General features: G+C 44.8%; 5 non-coding genes across 5 annotated transcripts; 2 read left to right on the top strand and 3 right to left on the bottom strand.

The window, feature by feature from the left end:
• Positions 1-3,733: 3,733 nt before the first annotated feature.
• trnah-gug (transfer RNA histidin (anticodon GUG)) lies at positions 3,734-3,805 on the bottom strand. The gene has a single exon. It is a non-coding gene; the product is annotated as a tRNA-His (tRNA).
• Positions 3,806-4,490: 685 nt separating this feature from the next.
• trnav-cac (transfer RNA valine (anticodon CAC)) lies at positions 4,491-4,563 on the top strand. The gene has a single exon. It is a non-coding gene; the product is annotated as a tRNA-Val (tRNA).
• A 621-nt stretch (positions 4,564-5,184) lies between these two features.
• On the bottom strand, positions 5,185-5,256 carry trnad-guc (transfer RNA aspartic acid (anticodon GUC)). Its single transcript has one exon. It is a non-coding gene; the product is annotated as a tRNA-Asp (tRNA).
• A 1,026-nt stretch (positions 5,257-6,282) lies between these two features.
• On the top strand, positions 6,283-6,355 carry trnaf-gaa (transfer RNA phenylalanine (anticodon GAA)). The gene has a single exon. It is a non-coding gene; the product is annotated as a tRNA-Phe (tRNA).
• Positions 6,356-10,051: 3,696 nt separating this feature from the next.
• On the bottom strand, positions 10,052-10,123 carry trnah-gug (transfer RNA histidin (anticodon GUG)). The gene has a single exon. It is a non-coding gene; the product is annotated as a tRNA-His (tRNA).
• Between the last annotated feature and the right edge of the window lie 3,542 nt (positions 10,124-13,665).

Below are 13,665 nucleotides of genomic sequence, written 5' to 3'. Positions count from 1 at the left end.
AATGTTAGATATCGGGTGGGTAGCTGCGTCAGCATGCGTAGGCTGCAAAGGAACAAGTAAAGGACTATTCCAGCTGAAAAGAGAAGAAAAGAATCACAATGTTTCGGCTGTGGAGCCTTCTTCAGGTGTGAGAAAGACAGGGCAGTAAGCAAAGATAATTTTCTTTTTATCTTTGCTGAGTTCAGTTTATCGCTGATGACAACATCAAAGACATTAAGGAGATTTTACGGCTAACAGCTCCACATCAACTTCCTTTCATAACTAACCTCATTAGATCCCTCAACTCCCAACTCTTCCAGTTTCTCACTTCAGAGAAGGATAAAAAACTCAAAATCCTCTACAGAGAAAAACCATCAACACCCTTATCACCTCCACCAATCCTAACCTTGGTGTTACTACACCCTCTGACCTTTCCCTTTCACCCCTTTGCATCCTCAGCTAACATATTTTAATAGTACAACAAAATTACAATAGATTGTACAGTATTTATGTTTAAAATTAAAGTAAATGTGTCAAAATATCGAAGTCCAAATGCATGGTGCTAATGTAACAATGCTTGCAAGTTCCTTAACAAATCTGCATTGTATTTTTAAAATATTTCAGCAGAGGATGCAACGGGGGTATAAATGACGACTCGACTTTTTCTTGGGTGAATATGGTTTTCTGGGGAGTTGCGACGTTGGGCATACAGTAACTGGACATTTCCCGGTGATTCTGACACGTGTTAAGCACTCGCATTTCCTGCAAATATTAAAATGGTAAAGGTTTCGCTGAGAAATCCAGTCGACCTTTGCGAAGACAATGTTTACATCGCAAAAGAAACCTGTCCCTGGGTGGGCTGGAACCACCAACCTTTCAGTTAACAACCAAACACGCCACACAGAGGGAATGGTGGGTCCGTGTCTTGCATCACAACTTTCCGGTTAAAAAAAAAACCTGTTTTTGCCAGCTGGTAATATTTTTTCTGCACTGATAATCAAGAATTGAATTTCATTTCTCGCAAGCTGTGTGAATTTCTTGAAATACAAGTTTCCCAGAAAGGGTATGAATACATGCATTTAACGAAATCAAGCCCTTTGTGACAGTCCGAAATAGTACGTTATGATAGAAGAAGATAGGAAAAAAAAACATGACTGGGATTTTAAGCTACGTGACCTACGGTACCAGACTGGGGTAAAGTTAGCTTGAAGTTCAAAAACGATTTTGGCACGCCTGTAGCGTTTACACGAAACCTCTAAGAATCGCGAGAATACTTGTGTATAAAACACATTGTGAATGCTTTTTCAGCCTTTACTTTTTCATTTATATGACATTTTTTTGACCAAGCACGAATATTATTTTGTCCATATCTTCGCAACGGAAGCACAGAACGCCTTCAAACCAAATACATTTTAAAGACCACGACATGTGGATATTTCCACAGCCTCTACATCAAAGTATCAGTGAGCTAATTATCTTTTTTTAAACCTCCGGTTTTTCATCGATGCGTAATTACGCACTAACTGGAACCCGGGGGACCGCTGTATACACAAGTTCACAACGCGAGAAATACTGTTCAATACGGCTTCATGCGAAAAACCCGTATATGACTATAGGCAACAGAATAGTGCAGTCTCCAATTACTCAGACTGTAAGCACGCGAATAAAGCTTTGTCTGAATTCTCAAACCCTTCCTTTACGTCCTGTTTTCATTCAGGTAAGAGTCAACTATATGCACAATACTACTGACAGCAGGAAGATTAAAATATTCTTTACTCAGCAGCTTATTAAAAACAGCTCCCATGATGTTCAAACCGATTTTTTACACAGAACACCGACACAGCTTTGCGTTCTGAATCTCTTTTTCTCGTGCGTTTATTTAATGTGGCACAATGCACTGGGATAGGGGTATTCTGTTCACAAACCAATAGCATTTAAACCACAGCACCCACAATGCTGCAAGTTAGTGTTTTGCACACTAAGCAGAGAGCGATGTCTTCCTCGTTAGTATAGTGGCAAGTATCCCCACCTGTCACGCGGGAGACCAGGGTACATCAGGACATGCATTGAAGTGAAAGCAGGATGCGCTGCGACATCCACTGTGCAGATCCTGCCACACTAAGAGGTGAGTGGGTCTGTTCGATCACAGCGCTAGGCGAATCCCCAAACAGTGTGTGTGGCAACAAAAGAAACGGGCCTGTTTCCGCCCGGTTTCGATCCGGGGAAATCAGGCCCAGTGGTGGCGGGATCTGTATAGTGCATGTCGCACTGCTTCAATGTGCTTCCTGATGTCCTACCCCGAGAACAGAAAGGACAGCGTACACAGCAACAACAGATCAGGTCTCTGCACAGGAGCTAAGCTGCCCTCATCTCCTCTGCTCTCCGGCTCCTGCGGAGTGGAGTCCTGCCTGGAGCTGTGTTTGCAGGCGGCGGCTCCCCACGCCCTGTCTGTGCGTCGTGTCCAAGAGCTCCTGGGAGGAAGAGAGAGCCCTCCCACTCGGGGGCTTTTCCACGGTCTGTGTGAGGAGGGGCGGGTGTGTCCAATAGCTTATCGAGCGGAAGCCTGGGGCGGCGGAGAGCTGTGATCGTGCAGACCTTGAGGTGTCACCTCTTTGTCTGCTTTCCCGCCCCCCTTCGCCCAAGCTCTGCTCCAAAGTAGCCCGGCAACCCCTCACACCTGCACGTGTCACAACCTAAGGTGTGGTCATTAGACACCCATGGGGTGTCGTTCTGTTCTTGCTAATTGTTCCCTGCCCGTCGCAGGCAGAAGTCCATGCGAGGAAGATGCGCTGGACAGAGCTCAGAGGGCGCACCTGGGTGGCTTTCCTTCTGAGTGACGTTCCTGCAACACTCTCCCGCTACTCTTGGTGCGCTCATGCCGCAACACAGGAATGCTGGAGCAGGTAGGTGTGGGCTTGGCACACCGCTGAAATAGTTCAGTTGGAAGAGCGTTAGACTGAAGATCTAAAGGTCCCTGGTTCGATCCCGGGTTTCGGCATTTTGTTTCATCGCGCCCTTTGTTCCTCTCTCCAGCGCCCCCTTCCTAAAGTGACGCGTCCCTTTCTCAGCCCGAAACGCAAGCGAGACACCAGCAGCGGTCCCTGCAGGTTTCCGTAGTGTAGCGGCTATCACGTTCGCCTAACACCTGAAAGGTCCCCGGTTCGAGACGGGGCGGAAACAGCCTCGTTTTGCACGCTCCTGTACTTCACAGAGGTCTTGAGCGACCGGTCATTTGTTCCCAATGTATTTCCGGTGCCTTCGTGCACTCTTGTACCAAACGCACGTTCCTTCTGTACGCGGAGCCGATCATTTGCAATTGGGCTGTGCCGGCAAACCAGGACGAGCTCTGTCGGCTCAAAAGCAGCGCAGGACCTGCAAGAACAACAGAAAGATTAGCATCCAGCGGGGGCCTCTTAGTGAGCCCAAGAGCTCATCAAGAATCGGCTCCAGCAACAGGGCTGGGCGCATTGTTCCATTCTCCGCCCACTCTCGGTGTAAACAAGTCCCTCCTGGTCTCTGCTTGAAATGCACTTTCCTGCGTTTGCTTTGGTGTAACTGGCTTCCCCTGCATGGGCGAATGTGAAGAAGATCCTTAGTAAGTCATTGAAGAAAACCGAGAAGAGGTCGGAGTGGCCTCTGTCGTTCATCAACGATCCAGTCAGGCAGTACTCCTCTGTAAAGCGCCGTTCGTTCACATCGATTGGCTTTTATTTGCCTTCATTCGTGCGAGTAGTAAAAGCAGACGCCCCTATTCTGCCGTGACCCGGATTCGAACCGGGGCTGTTGCGGCCACAACGCAAAGTACTGACCACTATACGATCACAGCGAGTTACCGAGACACACGCGGCAGGGCGGAAAGGGCTGTGCTCTCTTCGTGTGACATAATTCGGAAAAGTCCTGACGTTGCATTTCAACTGAGCCCCAGTATACATCGACCCTTCGACACTCTGAGTGACAACTCTCTTGCGTGTTTTCTCATATTTATGTAGTTTGCTTGCATGATGCCGGGAACAGCATGGCTGTTCGCTGCCATATAGTCTAGCGGTTAGGGTTCCTGGTTTTCACCCAGGCGGTTCGACTCGGTTTTGCCTCCTGCTTTCCAAAAGATCAGCACCGTGTACGAAAGAGCCGCATTAAAACTACTCGAACGTGCGAGAAGAGGGGGCGCTTGTTTCCAACCGAAACTTCTCGCGTGTGAGACGAGCTGATCATCGCTGTGGGAGGGTTACTCTGGTAGACAGGGCTGACCTTCGGCAATAGGATTTATAGTCTCCAAGATGATATTTGCACTTTCTGGAGAGGCGATTTTCTCCACTTCAGTAGCCCGATTTCGTCGATTGCGTGGAGAGGGCTGTAGAATGTGGCGCCGCCTTTCCTGCTCCGTCCATGACAGGCGTGCTGGTCTCTGGAGAGAGAGCACGGTCCATCAGCGCACTCCAATAAAGGCACTGGAAGCAGCTGAATCGCATTGGCCAAGCTCAGCGCTGGGCCGCTTGGCACGTCTTACCACCGTTTCCGTAGTGTAGTGGTTATCACGTTCGCCTCACACGCGAAAGGTCCCCGGTTCGAAACCGGGCGGAAGCAGACATCTTTTGTCGCCAGGCACAAAAGGGGATTGGGGATTCGCCTAGCGCTGTGATCGAACAGACCCACTGGACCCACCTCTTAGTGTGGCGGGATCTGCACAGTGCATGTCACAGCGCATCCTGCTTTCACTTCAAGGCGCGTCCTGATGTACCCCAGTCTCCCGCGTGACAGGTGGGGACAGGTGACAGGTCCTATACTAACGAGGAAGACATCGCTCTCTCCGACCCCCGGCATCGTGTCCCGACCCACCGTGCTGGAAGCCGACGCGTGCTGTGATTCCTTTACGGAGCAGAAATGACAACCGAGGAGCCGAGAGATCATTTCAGCATTTCGCGTCTGATCGGAAAACACAAACGACCAACTCGGAATGACTAGCCTTTGACGCTTCTCAAAGCGTTCTTTGTGCATCGAACAGACCCACTCACCTCCTAGTGTGGCGGGATCTGCACAGTGCATGTCGCAGCGCTTCCTGCTTTCACTTCAATGTGCTTCCTGATGTCGAGTCGTGTGCCGTGCGGAGGCTCTGAAAGCGAGAGCAATGAAAAGGTGCACGACGCTGTGAAAGAAAACAGAGAAGTGAAAGGCAGTCATTTCTCTAAGGAGGTGAAAGAAAAGCTACTCCCCGTCGGGGAATCGAACCCCGGTCTCCCGCGTGACAGGCGGGGATACTTGCCACTATACTAACGAGGAAGACATCGCTCTCTCCAACCCCCGGCATCGTGTCCCGACCCAGCATGCTGGAAGCCGACGCGTGCTGTGATCCCTTTACGGAGCAGAAATGACAACCGAGGAGCCGAGAGATCATTTCAGCATTTCGCGTCTGAACGGAAAACACAAACGACCAACTCGGAATGACTTGCCTTTGACGCTTTTCAAAGCGTTCTTTGTGCACGACGACTGCGCCGCCTAGCAGATACAAATGGGTTGTACAACTTTGAACTAGCAAATGGAAGAGGGCTAAGCCCCCTCTCTTTTAGCCCAGGTTCGATCTGTCTCCCAGAATCACCAGGGCGCACACACACACACACACCCGTGCCGTTGAAGTGCTCTGCTTCATTTCTAAGGGCAACTCAACATTCACTCCTACCCCGAGTGCAGAAAAGACAGCATCCACAGCAACAACAGCTCAGGTCTCTGCACAGGAGCTAAGCTGCCCTCATCTCCTCTGCTCTGCGGCTCCTGCGGAGTGGAGTCCTGCCAGGAGCCGTGTTTGCAGGCGGCGGCTCCCCGCGCCCTGTCTGTGCGTCGTGTCCAAGAGCTCCTGGGAGGAAGAGAGAGCCCTCCCACTCGGGGGCTTTTCCACGGTCTGTGTGAGGAGGGGCGGGTGTGTCCAGTAGCTTATCGAGCGGAAGCCTGGGGCGGCGGAGAGCTGTGATCGTGCAGACCTTGAGGTGTCACCTCTTTGTCTGCTTTCCCGCCCCCCCTCCGCCCAAGCTCTGCTCCAAAGTAGCCCGGCAACCCCTCACACCTGCACGTGTCACAACCTAAGGTGCGGTCATGAGACACCCATGGGGTGTCGTTCTGTTCTTGCTAATTGTTTCCTGCCCGTCGCAGGCAGGAGTCCATGCGAGGAAGATGCGCTGGACAGAGCTCAGAGGGCGCAGCTGGGTGGCTTTCCTTCTGAGTGACGTTCCTGCAACACTCTCCCGCTACTCTTGGTGCGCTCATGCCACAACACAGGAAGGCTGGAGCAGGTGGCTGTGGGCTTTGCGCACCGCCGAAATAGCTCAGTTGGGAGAGCGTTAGACTGAAGATCTAAAGGTCCCTGGTTCGATCCCGGGTTTCGGCATTTTGTTTCATCGCGCCCTTTCCCAGTGGGCATTGATTCGTCGAATATACGTATATTTACGGCGAAATTACGTCTATACGTATATATATGTCGCCTCGACGTATAATCAACGTCGAATTGCAACCGTAAAATCGACGACATGAATAAACGCATATATAACGTCGAAAACACGTCTAACACAGTGCCTGAGGCTTTTTACTGTATGTATCGTGTGTGCCGCAACTAGGAGTATACGGCACAGTGCACGAAGTAAATTATTTTGGCAGTAATTAATTTACACGTGTATAATAAATATAGTAAATATAATACATTAATTACTGCCAAAATAATTTACTTCGTGCACTGTGCCGTATACTCCTAGTTGCGGCACACACGATACATACAGTAAAAAGCCTCAGGCACTGTGTTAGACGTGTTTTCGACGTTATATATGCGTTTATTCATGTCGTCGATTTTACGGTTGCAATTCGACGTTGATTATACGTCGAGGCGACATATATATACGTATAGACGTAATTTCGCCGTAAATATACGTATATTCGACGAATCAATGCCCACAGCTTGGCATACAAGGGTTTTGCTGAGGGGGTCTTGCCACCTGCCTGAAAAAAAACAGTAAAATGTTTGAGTGCCTATAAAGTTTCTATTTTTATTTTCTTGACAAAAGTTTATACCATTTCCTGGACACCCCGTCCCCCATCAGTGCGTGGTGCCCGGGGAAAAATCTGTAGGGGGGCGTCTGAAATTCTGAGGGGGGAGTGATATTTCGGTTGAAACGGAGCTGTACGGTGCAGCTACCCAAATGAAATCTCGCAGCTATGCCATTGATTAGTGCTTCATGATAGAAGATAACGACTAGCAATCTGGTATTTGCGATGAAGTTCAGTTTCACATTTTTCGTCACTCTCACGGTTTGTATTGCCTGGAGCGAAAAGTACCATAAGCGTTCATTTTTGCAGCTACATGGACGTTCTGAATCGTTAAGAAAAAAATGTTGTAAAACCAACAGAAAGCACAGACTGCTATAACTAGTCCTAGTTATATAACGATTTTAAGTATAATGATAAACTACTGCAAGGAATCGGTCTACCTGAGCAAACAGGATCGTAATGTTGACACTCAATAAGGACACTGATATGTGCAGTTCCTGGACGGATAGCCCTCCTGCCCATCAAACAGACTGAGTGACTGTTCGTGTCATTTAGTGTTGTCTGACCATTGACAAAGTACAACTATTTTTTAGGGCGCAAATTAAGTTAGGTAAATCTTTTTGCCCAAAACTGAAGGGGCGACATTCCCCCCTCCCCCCGTGTTGCCAGGCCTGTCCCCTTCCTATTCCATAATGTCATTATATATAATACCATACAACAGTGACCGATCCTTACTAACTGCATGCGTTAAAATTGCACATCAGCTCATAGCAGGGGGCACATAGCCGCGATGTATTATCAATGTTAAATTTCAACCATAATATCGACAACATTAATAACCGCATACGTTGAGAAAATATCGAACCCAGCATTTTTTCCGGTTATATACCACAATGCATTGCTAGTATTCGTTGGTCACCATTTTGGACACGATTTTCAAACGTAGAAGTATATCTGCAAATATCTCAGCAATCCTCTTTTGACGAGTAAGTATGAACAATAATAATACTATCTGAATACATACAGATCTTTCTTAATATTATTTTGATTAAAATAGTACGTGAATAAGCAAAAAATGGCACATAAAATAGTGTGAATGGGGAAGATGACACAAAATCGTTTTGCCGTTTCTCTTATTCTTATTCTATGTTGTCCTTTCAAACTTTGGGTACTCTTTAATTAGGACAGACTTTATTGCTCAACTGCTATGATGCAAGCCAAATTTTATACATTTATTTCAGCTTTGAGCTTAGTAAACCGTTCATTTTTTAGATTATACTAAAGAAGATATTAATCATCATTTATTTGGGAAGTAATATTATATAATTTTCTCCTAGCTGCGGTGCTGAAGTCCCACCCTACATCAACAGAAAAAGAAATAAAGGAGCACGCAATGTGTTACTTGAAGAATGCATATGCAAGGCAGGGGGCCAGGAGATCTGGACTCTGAAAATAATAGGTTTTTGGTTCTAACTGTTAGGACAATTAGACAGGGTTTGCAAATAGTGGACAAAAATCGTCTTAACTTCCATTGTAATATTTTTTTTTTCTTGGAAATATAGAAGTTGTACATTTTAAAATGTATATTTGAATCAAAATGTGGTTTTGAGTTAGTGTGTTAATGTAATTAGTTTTGTGTTTGTCATTACTATACTGTATATTGCCATGTTACCAGAATTTGTAGCTGAAGTTTAAGACTAGTTGTGTTTTTTATGATTATTGCCCATATGTTGATTGTTGATTGATTGTATACAATGTATAATTTGAAATACGTATGTTTCAGGTGTGAATGTGTATTTTCAGAATAAATTTCTAAACCTAATCATTGGCTTGGTTTACTTGTTTCTTCACCTATAAAATCTATCTTTGATGTATAATAGACCTCTACCCATATACGTATAATAGACGTCTAAAGTTATCCGTATAATAGACGTCTAAAGTTATACGTATAATAGACGTCTAAAGTTATACGTATAATAGACCTCTAACCATATACGTATAATAGACCTCTAAAGTTATACGTATAATAGACCTCTAACCATATACGTATAATAGTCCTCTAAAGTTATCCGTATAATAGACCTCTAAAGTTATCCGGAACTCCAACCATATATGTATAATAGTCCTCTAAATTTATCCGTATAATAGAACTCCAACCATTTATGTATAATGAACGTCTAAACATAGACGTTTAATTGACGTATGACTTTAGACGTATATTAGAATTTCATTCTAGACGAATTGTAGACCACATTTAGACGTCTAAGCTATGCGTTTAATAGACGTATATTATACGTCTTTTGCCCACTGGGTTGTTCCTCTCTCCAGCGCCACCTGCCTAAAGTGACGCGTCCCTTTCTCAGCCCAAAACGCAAGCGAGACACCAGCAGCGGTCCCTGCAGGTTTCCGTAGTGTAGCGGCTATCACGTTCGCCTAACACGCGAAAGGTCCCCGGTTCGAGACCGTGCGGAAACAGCCTCGTTTTGCACGCTCCTGTACTTCACAGAGGTCTTGAGCGACCGGTCATTTGTTCCCAATGTATTTCCGGTGCCTTCGTGCACTCTTGTACCAAACGCACGTTCCTTCTGTACGCGGAGCCGATCATTTGCAATTGGGCTGTGCCGACAGACCAGGACGAGCTCTGTCGGCTCAAAAGCAGCGCAGGACCTGCAAGAACAACAGAAAGATTAGCATCCAGCGGGGGCCTCTTAGTGAGCCCAAGAGCTCATCAAGAATCGGCTCCAGCAACAGGGCTGGGCGCATTGTTCCATTCTCCGCCCACTCTCGGTGTAAACAAGTCCCTCCTGGTCTCTGCTTGAAATGCACTTTCCTGCGTTTGCTTTGGTGTAACTGGCTTCCCCTGCATGGGCGAATGTGAAGATCCTTAGTAAGTCATTGAAGAAAACCGAGAAGAGGTCGGAGTGGCCTCTGTCGTTCATCAACGATCCAGTCAGGCAGTACTCTTCTGTAAAGCGCCGTTCGTTCACATCGATTGGCTTTTTTTTGCCTTCATTCGTGCGAGTAGTAAAAGCAGACGCCCCTATTCTGCCGTGACCCGGATTCGAACCGGGGTTGTTGCGGCCACAACGCAAAGTACTGACCACTATACGATCACAGCGAGTTACCGAGACACACGCGGCAGGGCGGAAAGGGCTGTGCTCTCTTCGTGTGACATAATTCGGAAAAGTCCTGACGTTGCACTTCAACTGAGCCCCAGTATACATCGACCCTTCGACACTCTGAGTGACAACTCTCTTGCGTGTTTTCTCATATTTATGTAGTTTGCTTGCATGATGCCGGTGAAGTGGAAATCTAATAAGTAAATTGATTCTTAAAAATGTAGAGAGCTTTGAAAAAATATATTGGTGCTTTTAGATAATATATTTCAAGGATGTAACTGCTGTGCTACAGTGCGTGCAGAATTTTAGAAAACAGTTCGTCAACAAAGTACACTGTTTAGGTTAGTTTAGAAGACAATGTACCAAAACAATATATGCTGTCTGGGTCATTAGAATTAGCTGAAAGTAACTGATAAGCTTTGAATAACAAATCTAGTTTTTCTTCTCTCGCTCTATGATGTAATCTGTTTTCTCTTAGAGAAAGGGGAAGTTTTAGAAGGGACCAAGTGCTGAACTTTTTTACAGCGCAACGTCTTATAAAAACCCTGTACTGCTTGTAACAAATTGAGTCTCTGGTTGCACTTTGCAGGGCTCCCAATATTGCAATATTGAAATAAAGACCTTACTCAGGTGAGAACTCTCTCTTGTGGCTTCCTTGATAGTTATATTTCCATGACAATTTGAGGGCTCGTCCGGGATCACAAACCTGAGCACGAACGGCTGCTGAAACTCCATCCGGACCCGGACAATTTTAGCAAATTGGACGAACCTCGGAGGATAAACTGTTTATCCTTCCAGAGACGCGTCTGGAGAATTGGCAGCTGTCTGACGTCAGTAAGTGATCCTTTAAAATTAATAGTTATATTTCCATGACAAGAGAAAAACCATCAACACCCCTACCACCTCCACCAATCCTAACCTTGTTTTTACTATACCCTCTGACCTTTCCCTTTCACCCCTTTGCATCCTCAGCTAACATATTTTAAAATTACAATAGACTGTATAGTATTTATGTTTAAAATTAAGGTAAATATGTCAAAATATCAAAATCCAACTGCACAGTGCTATTGTAAGAATGCTTGTCAAGTTCTCAAACAAACCTGCATTGTATTTTTAAAATATTTCAGCAGAGGATTCAACTGGAGTGTAAATGAAGATTCGACGATAATTTTTTTTGAGTGAATATGGTTTTCTGGGGAGTTGCAATGTTGGGCATTATTGGACATTTCCCGGTGACCCTGACACGTTTTAAACACTCGCATTTCCTGCAAATATTAAAATGGTTAAGGTTTCGCTGAGAAATCCAATCGACTGAAGACAATGTTTATATCGCAAAAGAACCCCGTCCCTGGGTGGACTGGAACCACCAACCTTTCGGTTAACAGCCGAATCTTTTAAGTGCTTGCAATTAAATTACGCATAGAAAAACAGCAGTACAGTTGATGTTCATGGACTGATGCACACAACTCCAGTGATAAAGCCCTTTTGTAAATATTGTAGAAGAATGTTAAAGGGCGAAACAACGCTCCAACCACGTGAATGGTAACAAGAAGGATCGTGTTCTTATTTAATATGTGCTTTTGAATTGCCTTGTCAATACACACAGGCTTTAGAGATGGACAAATAATTGAGTGAATCAAATTAGTTTTTGTTGGTCGTCTGTGTCTTCATAACTTTGTAGGTGAGAGAGAGGATTGCGAAAATGTGCAGGTGCTTCTCAGAAGTGAGTTGGTGGTATAGGTTCCTTCAAATAACTGAGCCAGTGCATCCCAAATCTTTTCAAGATGATCTGTGATCTGGTAACACATCTCCTTAAACTAACATTCGAAGTAGGAAGTGTGCTCTTAAACACCAAAACACTCAAAAAGGAAGAAGCAGATCTCTGTACACAAGACGGTAGTGCGATATTAGAATTTCAGAGTTCTTGACGGATTCAGGCTCCTTCTCAGAGGTCTTTGCTCGCCAAATAACTTTGCATCTGAGGAAGAGCACCACGGAAAAAACCCAACTCAACAAGAGAGCGCGTTGGTTGCTCTTGCTCTTAATGCAAGGAGCTGTTTTTTTTTCCTCGCAATAATAATTATTAACCAGAAACAGCAGCACAGGTAGGTCGCATTTGTGATTATGTCATTTCTCTGCTGTAAAGCGCATTGAGTGGAGTATCCAGAACAGCGCTATATAAGTGTAAGCAATAATTATTATTATTATGTAAAATGCAATAAAAAATAAAACAAAATATCAAACTTTGATTCAAAATAGATTAATATAAAACTGATAAAGCTAATGCTTTTTTCAGGGCTATATCTACTTTTTTTTAAAAAAAGCGAAGTCTGTCGCGACTGAAAGTTAGAGAAGGTATACCAGCGGGTGCCTTCATATCGCGAGCGTCAGTCTCGCCCGTAGCTGCGAGAAGGTTAAAAGCGCACAAGTGATTTGTCTTTCGTCAAAGTAACTGCCGGAGCAGTAAGATGCAGAGCACAATCCAGCAGCTGTAGACGATGTTCGGGGAAGAGCTAATTCTGTTTTCAGCACAGGGAGTGAGAATGAGCTCAGTCCGGCTCCCAGCAGAATCCATCCTGGTTTGGTTACAGTGAGTCTGAGGCTCTTTGGATCGCAACGTAAAAAAAAAAACAATTGCTCACATCGTGTGACTTCCACGACAGGAAGGAAAGATATCACTTAAAAAAATCAGAACTGAAGATTTGGATCCTGGGCCTCAATTTGATCAAATTATTCAAATAATAATTATCAAAATATCAGATTGTGTTTCTGCAACATTTCGTGCACAGTACGCCATTTTAATCTAAAACAGTCACAACGAGGGCTTTACACGCAGTCTGGGGTATTTTCCCCTTTTATATTTTTGCCACTTTATATCGAACCTGTTATACTCCCAGAAGTGCACAGTAGCTTGTACTTAATAAAAATGTACAATTCACCACTGGTATAAACAGATGTGTGCCGTGTTTGCCTTTGTAAGCATTTGTTTAAAAAATAAGTTCACAATACGATAAAAAAAACAGAAAGCACAAACTTTATAATACAACGATACAAAATCAATACCAAATCATTATGCCAATTAAGTACCTATCCTTTGAAAACAGAGAACACCTTTATATCTACAAAAAACTTGACATTGTATGTATTTTTGAATTACAAAGCAGACAGAGTAGTCCCTTAATTCAAAGATCAGATCTTGGCCAAAACAAGACAATCAGACGTGGGCTGAATTCGGAACAGGAACCTCTACTTCGTCGTTTATTGAGCTTTTGATCAATGTCTGAATGAAACAGATTCGCTTTTTTAACTCCTTGATTAAAGTACACAAAAAGCACCTTCCTTCGAGCAGGTATCGAACCAGCGACCTAACGATTTCCTACTGATTCTACTACACTCCTCCGCTCTAGCAACTGAGCTACCGAAGGGATGTCAGTATACTTTCCGGCACATACTGCCCAATGTAGTGAAATGTTCCGGGTGATTTAAATCCCACTTCGACATAAAGTTTCCAACTCGAACTTGAACTTGAACTTTATTGCCA

This window comes from Lepisosteus platostomus, chromosome 5, assembly GCF_059453375.1.
Source record: "Lepisosteus platostomus isolate fLepPlt1 chromosome 5, fLepPlt1.hap1, whole genome shotgun sequence".
Taxonomy (NCBI): Eukaryota; Metazoa; Chordata; class Actinopteri; order Semionotiformes; family Lepisosteidae; genus Lepisosteus; species Lepisosteus platostomus.
The sequence above is the reverse complement of the archived record's forward strand: the minus strand, read 5'-3'. Positions and strand labels throughout refer to the sequence as shown.